The following is a 27851-nucleotide window of genomic DNA, read 5'->3' on the forward strand; positions in this document are numbered from 1 at the left end:
TATCTTCAGAGTACATAAAGCAAATAATTGTTGAATTAAAAGGAAAAAAGATAAATACAAAATATAGTTGAAGATTTTAACACTCCTCTCTCAGTAACTGACAGAACAAGTTTAAAATCTATAAGGATACAGAAATCTTTACTAACTCTGTCAATCAATAGGAGTTAATCCATATTTATTGAATACTTCACCCAATAATAGCAAAATACAAGTTTTTTTCAATTGCACATAGAACATTCACCAAGATAGATAACATGCTGAGTGATTTTTAAAATGTGAATACATTTGAAAGGACTGGAATCATACAGGATATATTTTTAATATAATAGGAATCAATAATAAGATATCTGAAAAATTTCCAAACATTTGGAAAAAATGTCTCTGAGAAACTTGTGGATCAAAAAAGAAATCAAAAGAGAAAAATCAAAAACAGTTAGAACTGAATGGATATGAAAACACAACATACTGCATTTATCAGATGTAGCTAAAGCAATTATTTACAGGAAAATGTATAGCCATTAATTCTTATTTTATGGAGAAAAAGGATCTAAAATAAGAGAAGGAGCTAGAAAAAAAGCATATTAAACCCAAATAGGTAGTAAACATGAAATAATAAAGAACAGAAATCAATAAAAAAAGAAATTTACAAACTTTAGAAAAAAATCAATAAAACCATAAGTTGTTCTTTGACTAGATGAATAAAATCATCAATCTTCTAGATAGAACAATAAAGCTAAAAAAGAAGACACAGATGGACAATAATAAGAATGAAATAATAGGAATGAAAGCAGGGGCAGCACAGAGATCCCATAGACATTTAAAAAATAATAGAGGAAATATTATACCAATTTAATGTAAATAATTTCAGCAATTTAGAAGAAATGAAAGACACTAAAAGATATAAATTGCCAAAATAGACACTAGAAGAAATAGAGGGTGGGAGGAATTGGGAGACTGGGATTGACATATATACATTACTGATACTATGTATAAAATACGTAATTAATGAGAGTATACTGTATAGCACAGGGAACTCTACTTAATGACCAAATAGGGAAGGAAATCCAAAAAAAGAGGGGATATATGTATATGTATAGCGGATTCATCTTGTTGTACAGTAGAAACTAACACAACATTGTAAAGCAATTATGCTCCAATAAAAATTAATTTAATAAAAAGAAGAAATAGAGGATTTTAAAAACTCTCTATATATGAACCACAACAACAACAACAAAAAATGGAATTAAACAACTTCTCACAATGAAAACAAGTCCAGATGGCCTCACTGGTAAATTAAATCAGGCATTTAAAGATATAGCATCATATCTTACATGGGAGTTAAGTTCTAATATCCCCCATTAGGATTCTTATCTTCAAGAGTTAGAAGTAGAATCAGAATAATACAAAACCAAAGATAAAAAAAATTACTAAAAGGATTTTGAGAAACCTTTATATCCAGCAGGACTGTAGAGCCGGTATCACTCCACAGACGCACTGTGGTCACAACTGCTGAGCCCAGACCTTATGACTAATACCACCAACACCACAGACCGTACACATCCATCCCTCATGGTGTCACTACACTACTGGTGCTTCAGGAAATAAGGTGTGGACACTTGTTGCTACCACCAATCAACCAATCTAGAATGATTACACACAGTCCCTACTTCATGGTTTCATTAAAGTTTAATCCACAGACTCATGTCCCTGTGCCCTATTTGCAAAAGAAGTTAGGAAAATAGCTTGTCATTTCAATCTCTATGGAGGCAGGCAGGCTCTGTCTCATAAACGTGAGGAAGAGCTCAAATGTAGAAAGGGACATCAGATGCTGAGGCAATTGTAACACCACGTGCTCAATAAGGCATATAAGCAAAACGAAAAACATCTAATTCAAATTTCCTTTAAAAGTCCCTTAAATCATTCAGTTGTACGTCCATGTACAAATATGCCAGTTTTCAGTAAGTCCAAGAGGGCCATTTTTTTTCACCAGTGTTGGAATAAATTGTTGCTATGTTAGTTAAGCAGCAGATGACATAACTGGATTGCATTGAGGTCATATAAGTTTTTAAAGATATATTTATTTATTTTAAAACCCTGGACATATACTACAGTAGTGAATGCTCACACTACAACAAATTGAAGGGATGGCAAACGCTCCCAGACACTCTATTTAAATTATTATTTTTCTTTTTCCTTCTTTTTATCCTCCTGCACCAGCCACCTCCCAGTCCTATTCCTTTCCTCCTCCTCCTCCTCCTCCTTCTCTTCAGCAAAGAATCCCATCAGTTGCTTGTATGATGGGGCTTGGATGTCTTGCTGCATCTCCCTGACAGCAGGAGCAGAGATTTTATCAACACTTTCTTACTTCACTCTCACATCAGACTCAGGGGGAAAAAAAAAAGTTGACCTTTTTCTTTTACAGATGAGCAAGCTGACATCCAAAGAGGGACAGGACTCATCTGAGATAACAGAACATGGCTGTGGCCATCAGTACTAGAACCCAGACTGCCTACTCACACATCTTCTTGTATATACTTTCTCACTTTCAAGAGCCCAGACTTTGAGACTGGAGGCTGGACTCTTGGCATTAAGAGTTGCACAAAGCCATTGTTCTGAATTTATTTCCTGCTTCCCAACACGGTGATAAGAATATCCTAGAAACTGGATTTTTCTATAAAAAAACCTTTCTCCATGTGGACTGTATACATTCTGCCTCAAATTCTCTTTGGCAGTTTCACAATTTAAAAATACTTGAGCATCTCTTGAACGTTGTTTCTCCACATCATTGTAAGACTGTACTTTTCACTTGTGTTCGCTCCAGGAATGCCTTCCCTCCCTGCTGCAGCCGCCGCCTCTCCGAACTCCTGATTTTCTCCATGCCTACTTTCCATTGGCAGCATCTTTTCTGAGCCCATGCTTGAATTTATCCTCTTCAAATGAACTCCAAAAGTGTGAAGAACTTTTAAACTTCTTTCTTCATGCTCTTCACAAACCCTCAATTAGATTCAAGTATGAAAACCTAAATCCAAAACATCTGGAAAATAATCCCTAGTCCTGCTTCCCTGGAAAATAGATATACCAGCTGGACCACAACTCCATGAGAGACTTATGTGGATTAGATGTGAAAAAAAAAAAAATGGCATGTGGAATGATCTGGAGGTTGATCTAAATAATGATTAGAAACTTCTGACCCTACACTGCCTTCTTTTTATCTTCCGGGACCCCAGAGCAGAGGGTTGAGATCATTGCAATCCTCAATTTACAGCATGTTTTTACCATTCATCTATGCAAAACCTACCTTTTGATTTGTCTATTTATTTATTCTCTTTAACCCCATTCCCTTACCCCATAGACAACCACTGCAGTGTGTTTAATGCTATCTGTTCTTTAGTCTCCGTTCTAGACAAGTGCATACTGTTATCAGTGTATTTTAATTTATATAAATGTTAAGATCCATATTGCTATGTGTACCTATAATCCATTGCTTTGAATTACTTCACGTCTCTATATTTTACCCATCTTCCCAGGACTAGACATACAGGCTCCCAACTCCTGCCCCCACAACTAATGCTGTGACCAATACCCATGTGTCCTTTGGAAGGTGGGTCCATTGCTAGGATTCCTGGATTGTAGGGTACAGTGGTTGCTAGAGTAGGCAGCCCAGATAGCCTATTCAGGACCAACGGAGTCCCAGCTGCTAGGAGGGGTTGGCTGCCCTCTCCACTGAGTCCCTCCCCAGGGGACTAAGAGAGCTGCCTCACTCAAGGTCCAGGGCCATCCCCGCTCTGGAGCTCCCTGTAGAATAATGTGACAGGTGAGGTCTTTGTGGTGGCTGCATTCCAGTTCAACCTCTCTTATCAATTTCACTCCCCGGGACATTGATTCTGAGCATGCGCTTCAGGAAACTCCCAGCATGCACTGCGCACTCTCAGCATCTATTTGCCAGGGAAGTGAACTGAGTTGTGGGCAGTATGTACGTTTAATAGGACTAAGTAGTCATGGACGCACCAGCACAGCATAAGTGTCTTGTATTCCCTCATCCCTGCAAACACTGGGGATTTTCTAGCAGTCCAATTTTTGTCAATGCATTAGGTATAAGAAGGTATCTTCTTTGTTTGAATTTGCATATCTCTGATAACTAAAGATTTTCAGCCTCTCCTTTTATACTTTTCAGCTTTTGGAGATTCCTCTTCTGTAAATTGCCTGAACATAGAATTTGACCATTTTCTCTTGGGGTTACTGTCTAGGTATTCAACCCTTCTCAGTTTAAAATATTACAAAATTTTCTCCCATTCTGTCCTTGGTTTATTAACTTATCTGAGGTGTCCTCCAGTGAACCAAAAACCTTCAATTAAAAAAAATTTTTTTTTTAATATTTATGTATTTATTTGGTTGCACCTGGTCTTAGTTGCGGCAGGTGGGCTCCTTAGTTGCGGCAGGTGGGCTCCTTAGTTGCGGCTTGCAGGCTCCTTAGTTGTGGCATGCGAACTCTTAGTTGCAGCATGCATGTGGGATCTAGTTCCCTGACCAGGGATTGAACCCGGTCCCCCTGCATTGGGAGCATGGAGTCTTACCGACTGTGCCACCAGGGAAGTCCCCCAGAGGCCTTCAATTTTGAAGTAAGCAAATCTGTCAGATATTGTTGCCTACCTTTTGAGTTTTTCAAATTTTGTTTAGAAAATACTCTCTCCCTATGTCACAGCAATATTATATTTTCTTCTAATAATTATTTATTTTTACCATTCGTATTCACACCTCACCTTTTCACATTTCAACCCATGTGGAGTTCATTTAAGTGTGATATTAAGTAGATATCTTCTTTTACATTTCTCTGTGGAGTGATCTAGTTTTCTCAAAAACACCTACTAATAAATGTAGCCTCTCTCTTTAGATCTGTGATACTACCTGTCCACTGGTCTATTTACTCTTTGCCAATACCGCACTGTTTATACTGCTATGACTTTGCAATATGACTTTACATTTGGTACAACAATTCTTAAGTCTTTAATCTCCTTTTTGTTACTGAATTAGCTATTTCATATCTTTATTTCACTGAATTTTAGAGTAATTTTAAAGTAAATTTAAATTTTAGAGCAAATTTGTCAATTTTCTCAAAAATCCAACTGCAATTTATGTTTAAATTGAATGAAATTTAGGTACAGGAGAATTGGCATGCTTGAATGTGACCATGTTTATCATATTATAACATTATCATCAGAGTTTTTGAAGTATTATTTCTGTAAACTTTATGTGTTGTGGCCACTGTGAGTGATATTTTATTTCTTTAATTGTATTTCCTGGTTGGTTATAGTTGATAAAATGAAATACTATTGATTTTTGTAGTTTGGTGGTCTATCCAGCTATCTCGCTGAACTTTCCTATTAATTCTGTTGATTATGGATTTTTTTTTTTATGTGTTTGTTTGGTAGATGAGCATATCAACTGCAAATGATGATGGTTTAAACCATCCCCTTCCAATCTATAGTCTTCTCACTGATCTCTCTTCCGATTATCAGCATCATGGAAAACTAATAGCTTATTCCAATTTATTTTCCTCAATACTAAGGAAAAAGAAATTGCCTTTCATTCTTAGTTTGCAAAAGAGTTTGAGCTATAACTAGATGTTAATACTTTCTTTAACCAAAAAGTGCAGGATGCATTGAGGTGTCTCTTTCAGTCCTTTCCCTGACCCCCTTTGCAAAGCTTTCTGTTCCAGTGACTATTTCCGGGCACTCCATGGCATTAGCTCCCAGTTATAAGTCTAGGGCTTAGGAGCCCTCCCATGCTTCCATTGCTCTCATGCATTTCTGCCATCACCATAAGAAGAACACACCTGGACCAGTGAGGATGAGAGACTCGTGGAGCCGAGTTGCCCCAGTTAGGTCCAGCTCAGGTCAGTTGAGTCCAGCTGACTTGTAGATGTAGGAGTGGAGCCAGTTCAGCCAAGGTCAGTGGAGCTGACCAGTCAAGATCAGTCAACCCCACAGATGTGTGAGCTCAATAAAGGCTTATTGCTACATGCACTGAAATTATGTGGTTTTTAGTTACACTGCAGTTGCCTACTGCAAAGTGTCACATATCAGTGCTCTCTTTAGTCACCTTCCCAGGTAAAACTTCCAGCCAATAAGAAGAAGCCCAAACCCCTGCTCACTAAAGCCCCTGCCCCGCCCCCACAGTTATGCTGCCTGCATGCAGTGAATGCACCATTGTCTCACACACACAGGTTAGAAATATTGCTGGTGGCTCCTTGGGGCCTCCTTGGGTCATTTCCCCAGGATGTAGGCATGGCTGAGTTCCTCAGGGGACCCAGGAAACCCTGATAACTGGACCCCAAACTCTGCCGTAATAAAAAGGAACCCCAAATAATCCAAATATGTCCTGTGCCTCCAAAACTCTTTGGAATCATAAATGGTTGTATGAACAGCCCTCACTTGAGATCCCCAAGAACAAAAAGAGCAGTTTTGGGGAAGGTCCCAGATTGTGTACGTTTTTGGTATCAAAGTAGGATTTGTCAACCATTTATTCTCCTTCAACTTTGGCAGGTGGCATTGTTGCCAGGGGGTGTTGTCAGAACCTGCAGCTGCCAGGTTGGTGAGCCCAGCCAGCACCCTTGGTGGGGGATCATGTTTTGTTTTTTTTTTTTAACGAATTCTTATTGTTGTCCATTTCACAATTTTGCTGCTGCACTGTAGACCCTAGTATCAATTTTACTTGAAAATGCTGCAAAAACAAAAAGGTAATGCCACTTCCCACACTGTTTCAAAAGGTTTTTAAGTGGAAAAAGGTATTTAGTATTTTTAATAAGCATCTTCAATACTATTGAGTTGGTTTCTTTGTTCATATCACAAGATTAATTATGCTGTCAGACACTTTCAAGGCCTGCTTAACAAAGATTCAGTGATATAATGGTTTGCTTTGCACTGCCTTTTTTCTGCATAGCAATCACAATCAGCATTAGACAATTTAAAACCCTTTCACCAGCCGGAAGTTCTGAAGAGCCTTTTAATCAACAAAAGTAATTTTGCAAACAACTAGATACAGCATTTTTCATATTAACTAACTTGCATTTAAACTCTGCAGGCTTGATTCTTCCTTGGTCTCTGATTCCAGGAAACTAGGTTATTCCGATGGCCTAGAATTTAAAAGTGGGGATCACAACACACTGTCTGCTATGGGAACCCCCCAGTTTTCACGTCCCATTACTCTACTCTGCTTATTAAAAAGATAGCATTTGTACGCAAATGTAATTCATTCATTTTAATGATCTCTTAATATACATATCTTGTCTAATCAGGTAAACTCTTTTTTTTTTAATTTGGTTGCCCAGAGAGCTTCATCTTGCTATTTTTTGACAACGACAGACAATTTGTGTTAGTTTGTTGTAGCTTTATATAATTATTATTATTTTTTAATTTGCTTGATTTTTATTTATTTTATTTGTGTCTCCCTGGAATGAGAAAATTCTACTAGCATCACTTTCAAGATTTTAAAATTCAACTTTTTTTGTGATTGGCAATAATTCAGTTGAAGCCTGAGTCCCCTGCTCACACAGTGGCAGCCCCATACAAAACTAAACGCTGTGAGGTTTGGTACTTGAAGTATGGTTTCTTTGGGAGCCCTAGCAGGGAGACATACTTAGCTTTTTTTTTTTTTTTTTTTTTTTTTAATCAGGCACATTTTTTTTTTAAATGAAACTAACCTGTTAATGACACCTTTAAAACATTCATTAAAAAAAAAAAAAAGAGGAAGAAAGGAAGGCCCAGCAGCAGTGGTGATGTGTAGTATGTACACAGTGGCTATGTGTAATAATTAGCGACTGCAGCAGTAATGCCCACCCCCCAAACCCCCGTGTGTTTGACACTATTTCAACCCTGGCGAGAAGTGACCCTGGGATCTGGAGCCACAGGACACAAGGAGCAAGTCCTGTCACAAGAAATAACAGGGTCAGGAGACGCAACTAATGAAGTCATAGCAACTGGTGCACAGAGCCAATCAGAAGAGGCGCCAATCTGTAAATGAGGATATAATTAGCAGAAAAAATAACATGCTTTGGTTGAATTCGAGGGGAGCCTGTAATGACTGGATACTGAGAAAGATTCCAAAAGATTAGAGCAAACATTATGCAACAAAGAATACCTAATTAGGGGGAAAAAGTGAATATGCCTTAATTAGAGGGAAATACATGATTGAAAGACGTGGAGTTGTCTTTTAATATGAATGTAGTAATGAAGGTTAGCGCATAGCTCCTGGTTTGGCTGAGCAGAGCACTCTGTGAATTATGGGAGCGGCACACACATCCCTTTGCAGATGGCGCTTTGTACGGGGATGCTCACAGAGGCCCCGGGCGGGTTTCCCCCCATTGAGTGGCGGGTATGAAGTGCCCACAGCGCAGGCAGCTAGCTGGTCGTCTTGACCCCAGAAGCCTCCTGCCTCCTAGTATATGAGCACCCCCATGACTTGTCATGGAGCTTAAAATGCAGAAAACAAATCATTAGAAGTGCAAAAAGGATGTCCACATGTCAGCACCTAGGAACCTTTGATGGTTTCCTTTCAGATGTATAACTGGCAAAGTGCAGGTTTTGTTTAGGGAATTAAAACAGAGCCGTCCTCCTCCCAGACCAACGGATCCAAGCAGGTCCCTTTTGTCACCCCAGCAGGGCCCCGGGAATTTTTATGATCCATGACAATGAGAAAAGAATGCTACCAGCTTCCCTTCCTTCACTACAGCAGACATTTCAGGATCCAAGCAGCTACTAATTTTTCCTCTAAAAGACAAACTACATGTTGTTTTAGTTCCTCTCTTTTTCCCTTTTCTCCAAACTGTTCTGAGTATTGATTTTCATTTATTTTACACGAGTCTTAATTGTCATCATTAGCTATCTATGCCACAGCCCCCTGCTTAAATATAACCTGTCAATTTTGCCGCATATTTATAGATTAATTTAAATGTGTTTTTAAATTTATGACTGCATACCTTTGGTATGTTTGTAACATTAACATACTTATGGTACAGAATTTTTTAATTAAAACTATTCATCAAAGAAAGTCCAGGTAGCGAGCATCTCCTTGTGTGCAGTGGGGGTTCTAGCAGCCAGAGCAAGCAAAATAATAGGTCAATTAAAAAAAAATCTAAAGATAGCGTTTGCAAAGACCCAATTGTTTAATGAGCATTTGCCAACTGATCCCCTCAAATTAAATTATGAACTTGTGTTTTTTAGTTATAGGCATCAGGGCTGCGTGTGGCAGAAGCGGGAATAAAGAGGCAGAGGAAGACAACTGCTCTTGCCCGGCTGCCTGCACACAGGGCTTTGCTTCTTGTGGTCTGGCTGGCAGGGCAACAGACACCACCTTCTGGAAATTGACACCCCAAACTGCAGTAAAGTTAGCACTTCCTTGTATCCGGGTGCCTCTGGTCTGCACGGCCATGCCAGCTTTGTTTGGACCGCTAAAACCCACAGTCTCGCCCTGCCTGGCAGGCTTCTCCTTGAGGACCTGCTCTGGGAGGTGAGGACGCAGGTCTGCTGCTACCGGAACAGACTTTCTTATGGCACTCACTGGCTAGAAAAGAATCTCTTCTGTTCTTTGCCCATGCGTGTTCCTTATTCAGTCTGTCGAACTGTCAGCTGCCTGGAGAATAGGAGAACCGTCTGAAACAAACAGTGCATCTGTGGTGTCCTTAGTGGATGCTTTCCCAGGAATGCTGCTGTGGCTGCTTCTGAACGGGAGCACCGGCCTGAAAGGCCACTCTGAGGAAGCAAACACGTGATTAATGGGGTCGAAAAGCCAAATGGCACCCCAAAATGCAGCTGTGGGGCTCTGTGTCAAAGTCTTGGAAATAACCAGACCCTCTGGGGCTCTCTGACCAGGAATGGGTCAAAAGAAAGGCTCAGTGTCATCCTACTTGCCCAGGCAGGTCAAAGCATACACTTGATGCTGGTTTTTTGAAATTCCTCAATCTTTCTGTCATACTCTTCTTTGGGTGTGCCTTAATTTTTAGTATTTTCTTTCTATTTTCTAACAGTTTTTTAAAATAATTAGTAGATTATGGACCCCAGATCTCAGTTTCATATTTCCTACACCTTAAAAATAACATTTCCTAAAAGCAAATGGAATGGTTTTCATCAGTATCCATATTTTCATAATATTTGATCAGTATTTTTCTATTTATTGTTCCTTACAACTTTTAAATCCACCTTCTTGCTTAGATTATCTCAGACCCAACCCATATGAGAATGTTGCTTACAACCAGGATATGAGTTTTGAACTTTGCAAATTATTTGTGATATTTTAAACAGATATGGAATGAATAAAATTGACTTACAGCCTATTGTTATTTTTACTTTTAGCATCCAGCTGACTTTTGGGGTGGAAATGTTAGTGATAGGGCTAATTTTCAGTCCCTAAATAAACAGCCTCAACAATGAAATGCTTTTCACAGTGTTCTAACACGCATTAGGTCGTGGCAAATTTATTTCGAATCAGATATTAGAAAAATGAGTCGCTTCTATAAATGTGCCAGTTGGACACAGGGCAGTTGGGAGATTGCCCACCCGGCTTCTTCACCAGGCTAGGTGACACTCCGGGGGCATCTGGGGAGCAGAATCAGCTTATACGTAAGTGGGTGGCCAATAGGAAAGCTGGTTCGCGCACATCCTGCCATTCACTCCCTGATTTATTTCCAATGTGAGCTTTTATCAAAATGTCCCCACTGACAAGAGGGGGGCAAAGGCAGATAATAATAGAGAGAGCTAATGGAGCAGGGTTGCATTGGAATTGGACCAAATCCTCCTTTTACCCGACTTTGAATGCTAAATGAATCACTCAGATTTATATGGAGGTGGGAGATCTACAAGGTCCACATCAGGGCAAAATAGGGTTACAATTCAATAAAACGCGTGGCAATGCTTTATTGACTAATGAACCCCCCGTGCCGCCAACTGCTGTATTTTACTGTGGTCGACCATAACTGCCTGGCAATTACACTGTGAGTGTTTTTGCTAAAGACGTGCCTGTCTTTTCCCCAGATCTGGAAGCAGGTTCAGCGAAGGGAAGATCCGGAGGAAGTAGGTCGCACACCTTTCCCGAGTCTTCCGGGAATAGAAGCGAGACACCGATGGTAACAGTGCAAACAAGTTGATGCTGCTATTTTTAAATAAGCTGTTATTATTGACTAACAAGAGGTTGCTGTGGGTGGGGTGACAAAGACTGGGAGTCAGAGGGTTGCTGTGAAGACTTCCACTAGAGAGCTCGTTAATGAGAAGCAGCTAAGTGCAGAGCTAAATGCTGGCCGCCATCCTTTCTGCTCCATCTTCTCTGAAGCAGCCCTGAGCTGCCGGCCGGGGGCTCTATCCGAGATCTCTTCAGTCTCTGTCATCCCCCCAAACATTCTGTCTGTGAACGTGTCACGTCATCAGGTAAGGTGAGGAGCCGAGGACAAGAGGTGTGAAATGGCAGAGATGGTGGCACTTTGGCAATAACCAGGGGCATTTTTATATCAAAAAATGAGCGGTCGCCACTGTAGGTGGCTCTGCTCCCACATATGCCGTCCACGTGCCCTGATGCAGGAGCTAGAGCAATTCTAGTGTGATTCTGTGCAAGCATGTGTGCAGACACACACACACACGCACACAGTGATGGGCTAAGTCTCCTCCGAATTGTTCTGTGCCTTAGTGCATTGGAAATGAACTCCAGTTTGGGAAAGTTCAGTGCCTGTGGCACCAGGGCCATTTTGTGAAGTAATGGGCACTTGGTGGCCTCAGCGGCCACTGCTCTTAGCTTTTAATTGCTGGATCATAAACATCTATTATCTGTGAACTGTGTAGTAAGTTATGTTCACACAAATTATGTAAGCCTATTTTGCCTGCCATCATGTGGTGTCAGATTTTACAGTTTGATCAATTTGCCAAAGGAGTACAATCCCAGTTGTGGCAGACTAATAAGAGGAGCAGAGAGAACTTGACATAGATAAGGATATATCCTTTCCAAAGATAGGTCACATGACCCACAGGGCACTGGACATGTTTCACTGTGTTAGTTGGGGGGAACCTTCCAAGGACTCACAACAAGGAGAACCCTCGGACACAACACAACATGCTCAGTGGTAACTACTGCTACCTGCACACTGTGAATAGCCTTATGCTTTGGAGGAGGACAAATCAATCATGCTAAATTCATATTGTAGATTTATATTTGGTTGGTTTTTAATATTTTCAATTTAAATTTAATGAGTTTTCTGGTTGTGATTTCCTTTACCTTTCATTTGCAAATTTGCTTAGTTTTTTTGCTGTGCCAAAGCTCTGAGTTTCAGGTGTACAAAAGGATGAGATTGGTAGAAACAGCCCAGGATGCTTCTGCAGCCTCCAGTTGCCTTCCTCCTTGTCCTTGGCCGCATTCTCTGGAGACACTCATTTCCCACCCTCTCTTTGCCTGCCCTCTTCCCTTCTTGGTGGCCTGCAAGTCCTCTCTCAAGACCAGCTGCTCCTCCAGGACAGTCTCGGGATCCCACTTCCCAACCCATGTCTGACCTTTAGGAGACCTTAGCTTACTGTTTTTAAACACATTATATGAAAAGAATTGGAAAGCTCACTTATGCTAAAGAGCTAGTGGCTTATGTCGGCATGGTATGCATTTGAAAAAGGACATGATGAATTCAGTAGAAAAAAGTCAAAAGATGAGATTTTAGGTATCATAAGACTTGAGGAATAGGGCACCTGCCTATCCATGTATCACCTTGACCTTTGGGGTGGTGATGAGTGGGGAGGTCTTAACCTGGCACAGTGGGCTGGCAAGATATTTCTGAGCTCTTCAGCTTACATGTCAAAGGAATCATTGGGGAGGGGTGTGAAAACAGAAAGAGGCCTGGCGGAATCTTTCCTGGCTTCTATACCCAGGGCCTGCTTCCTGAATACCAAGAAGTTTCAGGCTTGTAGCCCTGGTCTGTGGCCACATCCAGTTCCTCTCTGAAGTCTGTTTTCCAAGCAGTAAAAGAACAATTTGAAGACTGTGATCTCCAAGGGACTTCTAGTGGGACATCCACAAGACTCAGATGGATGGCATTCACTTCCGAGGATGATACCCTGGAGGCATTCTGTCAGTTTCAGTGGCTTGAATCCCCCCCACCGGTAGGGGCATCCCATCAAGAATGTGTCGCTGGGAATTCCCTGGTGGTGCAGTGGTTAGGACTCCACATTTTCACTGCTGAGGGCGCAGGTTCAATCCCCGGTTGGGGAACTAAGATCCCACAAGCCGTGCGGCATGGCCAAATAAAATTAATTAATTAATTAAATAAAACCAAAGTTTAAAAAAAAGAATGTGTCACTAATTCTTCACTAATGAGTTCTCTGTTTTTACCAGAAGTAAGGTTGATCCAATCCTACTTCATTGCCAGGTCAACGGGGAAACGTCTGGCTGTGTGGAGAGGACCATTTGCCTCTGCCCAAACTACAAATGCAAAGTCCAGTGCTGGGGACATAATGGGCATTTGTCACACTTGGTGGAGAACTTTAGGTCCATAAACCATGGACAGTATGTAGTCGTTCATCTGTGACAGACGTAATAGGAATAATCGTCACTTAATAAGTAATCCAAGGCTAATTAAATGTTACTAATATATATTACAAAGATTCTTCTCTTTTTCCTCACACTCCTTCAGAATACCCTTCATGAGGGTGTACAGGAAAAGATCCTGCATGTGGATATTGCGAAAATACTGGAAAAAAAAAAGTCTACTGCAGTGGAGCAAAGGAAGATCACTCACTCACTTCTTGGCGAAGATCACTCACTCACTTCTTGGCATCCCTTCAGTATCTATACAGGCAGGTGGGTTCACAGAAGGGCCCCAACATTCTGCAGACTTACAGCCAGTGTGGCCAAGGTATTGGCCCCATCCTGCCAGCCCCATCCCATGTGGCAGCCTTTCCATGTACAAACTCCACACCTGATTCACCTGCGTGGCAGCAGATACTGAGCTATGCACTGGAACTACTGCTGCAAAACCTCTGAATCCTTTACACTCAGCAGCATCTGACTCTGGGGGAAGGCTGTGCTCACCCCAGGATGGGAGGATATGGCAGATACCCAGGCAGGCCCTTCAGGACCAAGGGATCCATTCCCCCAGCTGCTGGGAATGTTGGCAGTAGACAGCTCTCAGCTGAATTCCTCTCCAAGAATTGCCCTCTGTTGAGGATAGTTGCCTCCCCAAGTTCATACAGCAGTCCAGGGGGAAGCCCACTCCAGTGATGAGTCAGGTGGGTGTACAAAGGTAGGCAATTCCAAAGGTCCATCCCAGCTCCAGAGCTCCCTGTGCCACTGGCCGAGGCTTAGGCATGACTGTATCCCGGTTCAACCTCTCCCTCTGCTCAGTCCTGCTCTCCTTCCTGCAGTAGTGGTTGACTCCAGTGACACCCCTGAATAAGTCTCCTGCCTGAAAATCTAGGCTCCAGAGTTTGTTTCCTGATCCCCTACCCCATAGCCCTGCACCGTGGCTGAGCCGTGAGCAGGATTCTCACTGCATGAGGATTTGACTCATAGGCTCAGTTCCCAGCCCACTGCTGTTCTGAGCTAGGCTCTCCAAACGCAGAGCCTGAGCCAGGGGTTCCTGTGAAAATGGCTCCTGAGGGAGCATTCTGAGCTGAAGCCTGTGGGAGACAGAGGGCACAGGATAGAGCAGGAGGAAGATCCCAGCAAGATAGGGTCTCAGGGATGGTCTAGTCTTGGATCCATGGAGAGAGGGTTCTGGAGTGTAAACCACAACTGGAGGCCAATGCCTGGCCTTTTATATTAGTCAGGCAGTGGTTGTGGCTGCCATGGTGATGGGAGACAGGGCACACAGCTTCCTGGGGGGTAGCTCCCATGGTAAAGCGAAGTTCTCCAGAGAAGAGGCACGGAGAGCCGGTACCCTGGGGAGTGGGTGGGGCACCACAGTGTCTACTGTACCACTTGTCCTGATGCCAGGGAAGAAGCTTGTCTCCTATGAGCTGTGTCCACCCTCTTCCCAGGAGACTCATTCCACTCATTTCCTGTCTGAACTATCATCACAGATGATTTTTTTTAAGAGAAAGGACGTTCTTATAGTTGCATGTTTTAAAAAAATCTCTTTGCAAGCCCTTTCTCATCTGCAATGTCCTCTTTTCTTCCCAACCACATTGAAGTAGGTGGGATTGGCATTGCTATTCCATTTCATAGATGGAGAATACTGAGCCCTAAGAGTAGCCAGACTTCACCAAAAGTCACCCAGTTAGAGGCAGGGTTAGGGGCTCAAACACAGTTCTCCAGTGTGTAGCGCTGGGTCCTGGAAATCAGGCAGAGATCCCTTGGTGCCACCACCAGAGGAGGAGCCCAAGTCATTTTCTGTGAAGTGCACAACCTGTGCAACTGTATGAAGCCACCCAGGTCCCGCTCATACTGACCTTAGCTGGGGTCAGACAACCCTAGTGACCCTGGGGAGTCCCCTCTAGACTGAGTCAGCTGTACTTCACTGGCCTCCTGCATTCTACTCTGCATCCCACTGGCTTCTTTTCCTTCTCAAAGTTTCTGCTCCTCAGAACTTCAGTTGCAATGGTTTTTGGCTTGTCACTATGGCTCTGGCTTTAACCAGACCTAACTCCCTAAAACCAGCCTGTTAATGGGCAGTCCCTGCCCCCGCCCTCCAACATTTTTCCTACTCCCATTCCTCAAAGAATGTTAGCTCACCTCATCTTTTTATGCTGGGTCAGATGTCACTGGCCAGTCTATAGATTGTTGCATTTCTTTTTTTTTCTTATTTAATTAATCAATTTTTTTTAAACATCTTTATTGGAGTATAATTGCTTTACAATGGTGTGTTAGTTTCTGCTTTATAACAAAGTGAATCAGCTATACATATACATATATCCCCATATCTCTTCCCTCTTGCGTCTCCCTCCCTCCCACCCTCCCTATCCCACCCCTCTAGGTGGTCATAAAGCACCGGGCTGACCTCTCTGTGCTATGCGGCTGCTTCCCACTAGCTATCGGTTTTACATTTGGTAGCGTATATATGTCCATGCCACTCTCTCACTTTGTCCCAGCTTACCCTTCCCCCTCCCCGTGTCCTCAAATCCATTCTCTAGTAGGTCTGTGTCTTTATTCCTGTCCTGCCCCTAGGTTCTTCATGACCATTTTTTTTTTTTTAGATTCCATAAATTGATACAGCCACTATGGAGAGCAGTATGGAGGTTCCTTAAAAACCTAAAAATAGAACTACCATACGACCCAGCAATCCCACTACTGGGCATATACCCTGAGAAAACCATAATTCAAAAAGAGTCATGTACCACAATGTTCACTGCAGCTCTATTTACAATAGCCAGGATGTGGAAGCAACCTAAGTGTCCATCGACAGATGAATGGATAAAGAAGATATGGCACATATATACAATAGAATATTACTCGGCCATAAAAAGAAACGAAATTGAGTTATTTGTAGTGAGGTGGATGGACATAGAGTCTGTCATACAGAGGGAAGTAAGTCAGAAAGAGGAAAACAAATACCGTATGCTAACACATATATATGGATTGTTGCATTTCTGATGTTCATCCAGACGCAGGTCACTGGGTGGAATTAGCTGGTACAAAAGGGTGGCCGGTGCCTTTCACAGGGTCTGTGCGGGCAGGCTCTGTGCACTCTCTAGTACACAGCACCTGGACCATCACCTCTCAGAGCATCAGGGGCAGATCCTTATGCTCAGGGGAGGCTACATTAAGCCTCCTCCAACTCTGAATTCTGTGATTCTAAGGCCCAAACTGTACCCCTTAGAAACAAGCCATGAGGACAACTCACCATCTGGATAGTTGGTCCATTTGCTGAAGTCTTCCTAGTCAAGCCAGCATGCTGTAGACAAGAGGTCAGGAGGCCCTGCTAACAGACAATGCACATCAGTGCCTCTGGTGGTTTTCTACTGGATCGGTACACACCCACATTGGAGGGGGATGGGCTTTAGAAATAGTCAGACCTATCTTGACAAAGAAGATGGAAAAAGAAGGAGTTATTAAAAAGAAAAAAAAAAAACGACACTGAATTTGAGGTCAGTAGCCCCGCACCGTGACATTGGCCGACCAAGTAATCCCTCCAAGCTGACATTTCTTCATCTGAAAATGAGGACACTGGTTTGGAAACTGACCGGGTGGATGTTTGTGAAAGCCCGGGAAGGCGCTGGTGCTCAGCAGAGATGCACACGGTGGTCACATCTCCAGGGACGCTCCTGTGTAAGAGTGACATCTCCAGGGCTTGTGACAATGGCGGCACAGGGCTGTGCACCTTTCCTGTCCCTCATTGTCCCTGCCACCTCGTGCCTTCTCTCAGGCACCGCTGTGTCTCTCTGCCCGGAAGTGCAAACAGGCCCTTTCCTTCTGGAGGGAAGCAGCAGCCCTGGAGGGTCCAGCTTCTCAGCTCCAACCTCTACCCCAGGGCTGTGTCCTGTCGTCACTCATCGTCATCCTGGCCTTTTTTTTTTTTTTTAAGGTTTGTTTCTTTTTGGAAGCCCACACAGTGTGAGGGGAGCCCTGTGTAACTTCCACCTCTTTTATATACAGTAGCTTGTTTTATGACTTTGTTTTAAAAACTATTGGCTTAGGGTGCAATAACACAGATGTCTTTGGCTCACAAGAGAGCCGTGAATTTCCACTTCTCTCTCCTCGGTGACAGCTCCATTACCTTCCATGGATAGTCTCTTCTTTGGCCCTGAAAAAAGGCAGGAAAAAAATGATGTTTCTCCCGCAATTGGCCCTTACGCCAGGGCCACCAGATCAGTAGTGCCGGCACCCACTCTCCCTCGGTGGGCCCTCTGCCTCCTCAGAGCCAGCCCTGTCACAGCCTCCTGGTAGCGGAGGAAGACCACGTCTGCACCCCCAGAGGAGAGCTAAAGTCATCGCGAAAGAAAGATCTGTTTTCTCACTTGCGTCCTGCCGGTGTTTCTATAAGTGGTGGCAGCCCAGTGGCAGGGAAACTTTGTGGGCTGCCTTCCTGAATCTTCACCTGCCTGACCTCAGCTTGACAACTTCTTCACAGGTTCAGAGAACAGTCAACGCTCCGTGCGGAGCCAAGCGCTGCATCCCGAAAGTGGCGGGAGACCGGGCTGGATGCGAGGTGGGGAGCGGGAGGCAGGTCTAGAGGCACGTCACAGCAGGCGAGGCGGCCGAGTCAGCCTGTCTTGCGCTCACAGGCAGAATTCTTCTTGCTCGGAAGCATGTCACACTGTCATGCTGCCTCTTCCCTGTGTGCAAAGTGGTAAGGTGTGAGTTCAATTAACATAGAACAAAACTTCTTACCCTCTAATAATAACACCTTGAATTTTGATGTTACCTGCTCTCCAAGGAGCTCACAGCATTAAAACCAAAATGTACGTCTTCATTGTGTCTCATCGGACTCCAGATGCAAAGGTCATAGCCCCATATTCCGCAGACAGGGAAACCAAGGCGGAGGGCTCTCTGTGTCTCCCTAAAGCACAGATGGAGCTTAACTGCCGTCTCCTCACTTAATAGTTGTTTTTCAGTTCTGTGCAGAACGTATGAGCTTAAATTCCTTGAAAAGCAGGGTGATGGGACTCGTGTAGGGGCTGCAACACGAGTGCCTTCAGACAAATGGCAAGTAACATTCATGAACGGGGCGGGTCGGGTGTACCCAGTGGGGAGTGGCAGGGCCTGGGACAAACCCGGGTGGGCCAGTCACCCAGAAGGGGATGCCTTCCTTGGCTCCAGAGAAGTGTTGGCATGCAAGATGGCAAACCCAGCATCGTCAGGTCTTCTGATATGTACATATGCAAATGTTGACCCCCCCAAAAAGAAAAAAACCCTCTCTTTTATATCTAATATGTGTCCTGCTGGGCACAGCCCCATGGCCTCCAGTCTGTGACTTTTAGACTAAGGCACTGTTTGCCCATGACTAGCGTGCTAGCTTGTGCATGGTGCTTTAGGGTGGATTGAGAAACACAGTGGCCCAGAAGAGTTGGAGGCTCTGCTCCAATTTTAGTGTGAGATGCTGGGTTCCTGAATCATGGGTTCGGCAGTGACATGGAGAGAAAGAAATGGAGCCCAAAGAGGTGGAGGAAAAAGAATGGGGTCCGTTAAACGAAGGGAGAACCTAAGAAAGTTCTAACTGGAGAGTCCAGGGGTCAGGAGGGTAAAGGTGCCTTTGATGAGGACAGAATTGCTGAGAGAACTCATTTATGGGATTTGGGACATGGGAAAGGTGACCGTGAGCATTTCTGCATCAGGTACTCCAGGTAGAAAGAGGGCAGGTAGGGAGGGACGCCCTGTGACCTGCATGTTTTCGGGTTTCTGTGCTTCCCAGGCAGGTAGACATTATAAAAATTGTGAGACCAATTTGAGGTCACCAACTTTTTATTTGGCCAGGTAACTACCTGAAAATAAATAAATAGAAACCATGTCAATTTTGCTGAAGACAAAAAAAGAAAATCTTCTCTAATAAGAACCTATCTCATGATAGTCCTTTGAAGTGAATAAAATTTAGCTTAATAAAAATAGTTATTCCTTAGCTGGTATGTATTTATTTATTTTACCAAGAATGGACATTAGTCCATGGATTGCTGTTTGAGAACCACTACTCTGACCCTCCAGAAGTAGCTGAGAAGAAAAGACTTGGGCTGGAGTTTAGAAGCAGTCACAAGAGGGGAGATGGTGAATTTGTGAGCCTGAGGAATCCCCAGCACCGCTAAGACAGAGAGGAACAGAAAGCAGAGGCTCTATTCCAGGACCCGGAGGGTGTTCTCCGTCAAAGGCTTGGGGAAGAAAGAGAGCAGGAGATAAAAGGAGCTGTGGGTGCAGTGGGGAGGGGGCACCGGCGCTCAGGGGATGATGTGCTTGGCAGCATAAAAGCAGTCCATTGGCTCAATGGGCATCTCGGACTGTCTGGATCCCATCCTATTCATTTTAGGGGTAGAGACGCAGCCTGCTGTATCCCTACAGAGGATAAAGGCTGGAGCTCGAGATGCAGAGACAGTCACCTTCCTCTGGATCCTGAGAACAGGCAGGTGGGCTAAGCTGGGTGGCTCCCAGGTGCTGGAGGACAATCACGCGCAATCCATAAACTCAGATGGCTGCTCTCAGGGCAACTGTCTCCCTCTGCATTGGGCCCTCGTGCTGACGTTGATGAAGCTTCCCCGGACGCCTGGGCAAGAATCTTTCACTGGGATGAGGATTAACCATGGCAATTAGTGCTTGTGGGGGGGAGCCTCCCCCTCCCTCTCCAGAAGTGTGTACTTCCTGGGGATTATGAGTTAATGCATCTACAATGGTGTTGGCTTCTCCAGGTTTTGTGGTCTATCTGGAAGTCTTATTCCAGGGCTCCCACGAGCCACCTGGCTGCAGTTCCACTTGGATCAGGGTTTGCCATTAAATGCAACGAGGAGCTCGGGCCATTTATCATGGTGAATCCAGTGCCTAAATCTGGGAGGAAATGGTCATTGCTCCAAATTGGATAGGAGTCTCCCTGCCAGGAACCGAGTAGGGCTAGCTCTGCTGGATTTCTGGGCTGAGTTGTTATCTGTTTGTAAAAATGAATGCTATTCATTTAACCCCTGTCTTGGATCTGATCCATGAGGCAATGAATTTCACTGGTTTGCATATTCATCCACTCATTAATGTTTACTGAACTCTTACTGTGTACCAAACTCTGTACTAGGTACCATAATCGGTTAACATTCCTGTCTCATATTTTAGGGGAGAAGACAAACATAAACAGAGACCAAGAATTTCAGAAAGTAATAAATGCTCAGAAGAAAATGCAAGGAGAGTCATAGGATAGAGAGTGACTGGACTTTTTTAAGAGAGTAGTCAGACAAGAGCCCTCTAAGAAGGTGGTATCTGAGTGGATCTGAATCCACTCAGGGTTGAGGGTCTGGGAGAAGGTTATTCCAGGGGCAGATAACAGTAAGTGCCAAGTCTTTCTGGGAGGATTGCGTTTGGCTTGTTTGGGGAACAGACAGAAGGCCGTTATAGCTGGAACAGGTGAGCAAGGTGGGACCAGTGGAAGATGAGGTTGGGAGGAAGGCAGAAACCAGGTAATGTAGAACCTTACAGGTCATGGTGAGGCTTTGGGATTGTATTAGAGCTGTGAAGGAACGCATTGAAGAGCTTTAAGCTATACGGTGCTATCAGTCTGGATAGGAGAGGTTGTGCTGCAGCAACTGACAGCTCTGAAAATTCACAATCTTAAAATAATTTCTCCCTCTGGCCATATGTGCATCTTAAGTCAATGGAAGGGATTTGCTTCTCATCATGCACGTTAGCAGTCTCAGGTTGACAGACGATCCACCATCTGGAGCGCTGCTGGTTCCCATGTCATTGAGAAGGGCAGGTGGCAAATTACCCACTGTCTTAAAGGCGTCAGTTCTGGGAGTGACACAGGCAACTTCCATCACTTTCCGTTGACAAACTAGGTCACACATTCTTGCCTATCCTCAGAAAGGTGCATCGCTAGCCCTAATGATTACCACCCAGGGCAACTGCTTGTGGAGGGAGAGCCCAGGGACCCAGCAATAGTCCCTGGTGTCCTTGTAATCGTGGACTCTGTGGTCCAATGTTCATCCAGTTAGAAACATTTTCCCCCTAAACGAGGCTAATCCAGCTGTTGAGTTTAATCACTAATGTGGTAGTAGAGACTGCAGTTGTTGCTCTAAATTTTCCCCAGAAGATGGGATAGAGCTCTGAGAAAGCAGCTAGGGGGGAATCTCACTTAGTGCAACATCTGGACTTGGACATGACCCTGGGCTGCTGCTGGTCTGCTCCCCACTTGTGAGCACCCATGTGCTGCCCACCTCCACAGCAGCCTGGAGAAGGTGCCTGCCTGGATTGGGTGACCCCGACAATGGTCAAGACCAGACATCCCTGGAGAGTCCCCCCATTTTCCTTTTCTGTCACAAACTCTAATCTCTGGTGGCTTCCATTCCTCCAGGAGTCCCAGGACTGCAGCCACTGTGATGTTTATGGTGTGGATGTCCCCTAGCTAGGGCCTCCCTCTGTTTTGCTGGTGTCTCTTTCTGAAGCCTTGGCCTGCCTGGGGTGAGTGGCTTCCTCATGGATCACACCCTCCTCCTCTGAGGGCCCCTGCAGGGTGTCAGGGGAGTATCAAGGAATCTCTGCCCTCCAGTTGGACCACTCACTGATTGGACTCCAAAGAGAATGGCCTTTCCCCTTTCCCCAGGGGCTCTCCCCAGTGACCATCTGACCGAATTCTGTCCTTCCTCAGTGTGACTTCCCTGCCCAACCCAAGTTTGGCTGAGAGGTGAGGGGCTGAGGTGCCTGGACCACCTGCCCTGGATGATACCTCTGTCTTGTACATCTTTCTTGAGACCCTTATACTACTGTTGGGCCAAAAAGCCCATTCCCAAGCCTCATCCACAGCCTCCCTTCTGGCCCACACTGAATTGCTTGGACTTAACCCTGGGGTGTGAACATATTCCCATGGAAGTTTTCTTCTGTTCTGCCAGGTGCATTGCTTGTTGGCCATGCCTCTTGTCTCCTGGACTGCAGGCTACAGCCCTGAGTCCTCTTTCTCTTGCCTCCCTGTGGCCTGAGACAGTCCTGAGCATCCCATATGAACTCCATGAAACCTTATTGATTTGCACTGTTTTGTGAAAGTGCAAGAAATCTGAAAGTTGGGTCTGTATGTGAAGTGTTGGGTGGGGAGAAACATCATCCTCTACAAGGCTTAGGCCGGAAGATGGTCTTAACTCAACCCTGCTATGGGAGCCAGAATCCCTGGGCTCTCCTCCTGGACCTACCCTGACTTACATGTGATCCTGAGACACTTCCCCTCTCCAGGCCTCAATTCCCTTCTGAACAATGAGGAGGAAGGGCTTCCAGATTGGATGTGTGTGTTTGTCAGATGTGGGTCATTCAAGTACAATAGTCTTAAATTTGACACCTGACTTCCCTCCTCCCTAAGCCAGGCATGATGCGTGGGCGGGGTAAGAGGGGATGCACAGGAGAATTAACACTGGTTTGCCATTTGTATTCCTTGCCACTTCTCCCTGCCAAGCCCGACATCTCTCCTGGTACCCCAGCTGAGGCCCGTACGTGGGGGATGCTAGGATGGGCTGCCCAGACCCCCCTTCAGGAGTAGAGGACATATTCCCCCAGTTGTTTGGAGAGGCTCCAACAGACAGCCCTCAGCTGTCAGCCCCTTTGAGGATTGCCTGGATTGAAGATCCCAGCCCTGCCCAAGGTTCAGCCCTTTCCCAGGCTTGAGTGGTCCAGGTGGGGAGTGTAAAGGCCTCAGAACAGTCCGCCATGTTGGCTGAGTCCTTGCATGGGACGCCCTGCAGCTCAGCTTCCTCCTCTGCCCAGGCCTGCTTCCTTCCTTCCTTTCCTTGCCTTCCATGGGGATCCCAAGAATGCTCATTAACCAACTCCTTCTCTAGAGCCTGCCTCCCAGGAAACCCCACCTGTGCCCCCGACAAGCGGCCTGTGAGGAGGGGAGAGGCCTGGAAGGGGAGGGAAGAGCTGTGAAGACACACCCTGGGGCAGACACCGCAGCCTAGTCCTGTCTCCCTGCCCCTCCCTCGGCCTCCTGAGACCTGACCCGGGTAAGCCCTTCAGGCGTGACTGCTGCTTTTCAGCAGTGTCTACATGCTTGGGTCCAGACGAACAAGTTCCACACTCTGGGTCAAACAAGCGGTTGATTAAATAGCCTTTCCCTTTATCAGGGGTGGGCATTTTAAGCAAAGGCTTGTATTCATCTCACTCCCCTTGTTCACATCTGCTTCTTCAGCTTTTTATCTAATGTGGGACATGGGGTCTGACCTAAGGGGGACACGATGCCAGGGCAGAGCAAGGGCTTCTGGGTCTGGAGGCCCAGGAAGGGGGAGTCCTCCCTCTGCAGTCCTTTCGGGGCCCTTGTCCTTGCCTTCCTGGTCTTTCACCCTGTGGGCCCTGAGCCTCGCAGAGAGCATCTCTTTGGTCTCCTTTTGCTTGCTTGGCCCTAAAGATGCTGCGAGGCTCGTCCACTTGTCATGAGTGTTTCCCAAGGACCTGCGCCGTCAGAGCCAGGCGCCGTGTGGACGCGGGGGGTTATCCTTGTGGTGAAAGGCACAGTCCCCCACACAGGAGCATGATTGGGTTGTGGAAGGATGGCACCGAGAACTGTCCGGAGACGCGGAGGAGGGGGTGCCTCACCAGAGGAGGGAGTGCACCTCACAAATGCTGGGGAAGAGCGAAGTCTTCCTGGAAGAGGTGACATTTGAGCTGGGCCCGGAAGGGAGAGGTTGGCTCTCTGGGAGTTCACCACTTTCCTGAATTGCCGAAAGCCTCCTTGGCTCCTACAAGGGCTGAAAAGCAAGGCAGCTCATGGGGGCCCTCCAGGCCGGGCAGCAGCACTTCCTGTGTTTGGGCCTCGGCCGTTCACGTGACACCTGTCTGGCCTTCATTGTGCCCACAATCCAGCAACATGTGAGCAGGTGAGCTCTGGGAGTCAGAGAGGAGAGCAGATGTGGGGGGGCCGCTGCTGAGACCAGAGGGAGCAACAGGGCGGAGGACGTTCAGGAGGAAAGGGCTCTGCTCTCCTGGTGCGAGGCCCCGAAGCCTGGTCCTGGGACTCTTGCTCCTAACACGCTTCCCCAGCAGATGCAGGGTGCAGCCTTCCGGAGGCCCCCAGCAGGGAGAGGCCCTGGGCGGGGCCTTTACCTGGGGCTCAGGGACCTCAGCTTGGCCACAGCCTGGAGTCGATCAAGCTCAGAGACTGCAGCAAACTTCCCTTCCTCCCTGGGCCTCAGTATCTCGATTGGGAAACATGAACCTCCCTCTAGAAAAACTTCCTTTAAAAGTTCTTGTTTTTCTTCTCACTTAAGCTCTGTTTTGATAAACAATACACAACAAATATTCAGTGTCCGTCTACCTTGTGTCAGACAAGGCACTCCAATCACCGTTCCTGTCCCTGGGGGGTTGATGCCCTTTCTTTCTTTCTTCCTTCCTTCCTTCATTCCTTTCTCTCTCTCTCTCTCTCTCTCTTTCTTTCTCTCTCTCTTTCTCTCTCTCTTTCTCTCTTTCTCTTTCTTCTTTCTTCTTCTTTCTTTCTTTCTTTCTTTCTTTTCTTCTTCTTCTTCCTTCGCTCTTCCTTCCTTCCTCTTCCTTCCTTCCTTCCTTCCTTCCTTCCTTCCTTTCTTTCTTTCTTTCTTTCTTTCTTTCTTTCTTTCTTTCTTTCTTTCTTTCTTTCTTTCTCTCTTTCTCTCTTTCTCTCTTTCTCTCTTTCTTCCTTTCTTTCTTTCTCTCATTCATCAGTTCATTCGACAAATATCTTCTGTGAGCCCGGCCCAGGTCCAGGTGTTGGGGACACAGTGATGAACAAAATGTGCAGGTCTCTACCCTTCTGTTCTGCGGAGAGAGACAGAAAAGTCAGTAAACAAAGTGAAATTTCCCTGTCCCTCCTTCGCCTGCCCTCAGAGTCGTTGCAGGGGCTAATGAGGACTCCATCTCCGTGTCTCCCGAGGAGGTCAGATGTTTTAATTGGACTTAACTTTTTCTAAAGTTTAATAGGAAAGCAATAGTTTGTTTTTCATTATCACAGCATAATATACTCTGAATACGCCTTTTCAAAGAATGCGGCCCTTCCCCCTAGTTACTGATCTACCCCAACTTCCATTTGAGACTCATTAGGGTAAAAGGACGAAACTGTGCTGCTCTCTCAAAGGGGAAACAGAGGCAGCAGGCAGGGAGCTCACCCACTCCCGACCTCTAGCTGAGTTTGCTTCGAAGCCCTTGGCTGAGTGGTTCGGAAAGGGTCCTTCTGATCTGGGCTGGTCTCTCCTCTTCCACCACGTTGCCCTGCCTGCCCCTGGGGAGCACAAGGAAGGGTAGGGCCCCAGTGGAGTGAATCTCCAGTGATCCGGTGAATTCGGCAAAGTGGGTGGTCTGGACCGGCTTGGCCCGGCTGATAAGCATTTTTGTCTTGTTTGGGTTTGTGTGCCTCTGTTTCTTTTTGCCCTAAAAGCGCAGACTGACTTTTGATGCTGCCCCCAAACTGACCTTCTTTCTCCTTCCTCCCAGCCTCAGCTCACTTTGCTCCAGTCTGCAAATCATTTCTCAGTTTTTCAGTCTGTGGACTCTAAGATTTCAGGAGTAGCTGAACTGAAAAGAATCCTTACTGAGAGGGCTTCCCCGGAACAGCAGAGTGGGTTCAGAACTGTGTGAGGTATGTAGCCCTGGGCACGGCCCCGCGGGGTCTACACGGGGCCAAACATCTGCTCAGAGATGGGAATCACCAGCTGGTTAGCTTCATGCAGAGATAAATAACCCTAGGTACTTACAAGTTGTTAGTTGGGAATATAGAGATCCTTCCATTGACCCAGCTGTCTTGGAAAATTTGATCAAAATTGAAAGATGCTCAGGGAATAAATTTAACTCCAAACTATGGAGCCCAAGATATAGACTGGCTTTCATGAAATGGAGAGGTCCACCCAGGGTCAATGTCACTGTAGACATTGAACACTAAGGCATTTGAGGAACATGTCCAGAGACCCTCCCTGTGTGAGACATTGTGCTTGGGATTGGCTTCAGCAATAAGCACATGGTTTCTGCCCTGACACAGTGTACTGTCTACCTGGAAACAGGGTCTGGTGTGGCAACAGACACCCCAACAAGGCCATGTGACATGAGCTGCCATGTCTGGCTGTTCTAGTATGAGAAAGGAACACAGGCCCCAGTCTCTGGGGTATGAGATTGGGGAACAAGATAAAATTTAATACTTTTAGGAAACTGAGTGAGTTCAGTGTTTCTGGACTATAATACGTGGTCTGGGTGGCAAATGATGACACCCCCTAGAGAGGCAAGGGAGTCCCATCATGAAGGTCTTTGAAAACATGTTAAAGATAAAGGGACTCTGTAGTGGGGACTAAACATGCAAGCTGCGAGGTCAAATTTGCACTGAGAAAGATGACTCTGGCTGCAGGGTAGAAGATACACTGGATGTATTAGAGGCTGGCAATATGGAAGCTGTTGAATTGATCAAGTGAAAGAAAATGGTGGTGGGGACCTGGGTCACAGCAGTGGTAATGACGAGAAAGGACAGTCATGGGAATGGGCACAATTCAGTGATTGAGTAGACAATGGCTGTACTGGGGAAGAAAGAATCTAGGATGGTCTCTGGTCATTGATCGCTAGACAAAGAATCCAAGGCAGATGAGGATGGGGAGAAAGAGGTAGCAGGTTAACCTTGAAGGTACTTGTGAGATATCCAAGATTAGATGTTGAGAAAATTTAGATTGGAAGTCATATCTGAAGCCAAAAGAGATATCGAGTTTGCCCACAGAGTGTGTAAAATGAAAAGAGAGAAAAAGGAAATCCCAAGGAAATTACATAGAATGCAAAGATCATGAGAAGTAAATCTACTGAGAATCCCAGAAAGGGATGGCCAGAAATGTAGCAAAAATCCAAGTTTGGAAGTCAAATTTTATGAAGTAGTTATGCCCTCATGCTTGTAGAAAAATCAGGTTAACCAGGAACTGAAAAGCATCCTTGTCTCCAAGCACACTGGCATTCTTGGTGAGACAAGTTTCCATGAGATGGAAGGAGCAGCCTCCAAACTGTGGGATGAGTTAATTATGAAACTGTATACAAGCCCCTGTGTCCCCATCCCTTGAACTAAAAGGCTTTTGCTTTAGTCTCCCAAGCATCCCCTGAGTCTCAAAAGGCTGGCTCAAGAGTTAATGACTAGGAAATGTGAAGATGTAGAAACAAAAAATAGCTGTTGGGCTGGGAAACTGGTAACAATTTACACTCTAAGTCTGCCACATAGCCGAGTCACAAAACTCCCAGTTCCCTGAACCATATAGATAAAGGCCTGAGTTGTTTTTATAGGAAGACGACCCCCACCAGGTGAAACC

The sequence above is a fragment of the Balaenoptera musculus genome, chromosome 19 (assembly GCF_009873245.2).
Source record: "Balaenoptera musculus isolate JJ_BM4_2016_0621 chromosome 19, mBalMus1.pri.v3, whole genome shotgun sequence".
Classification (NCBI taxonomy): Eukaryota; Metazoa; Chordata; class Mammalia; order Artiodactyla; family Balaenopteridae; genus Balaenoptera; species Balaenoptera musculus.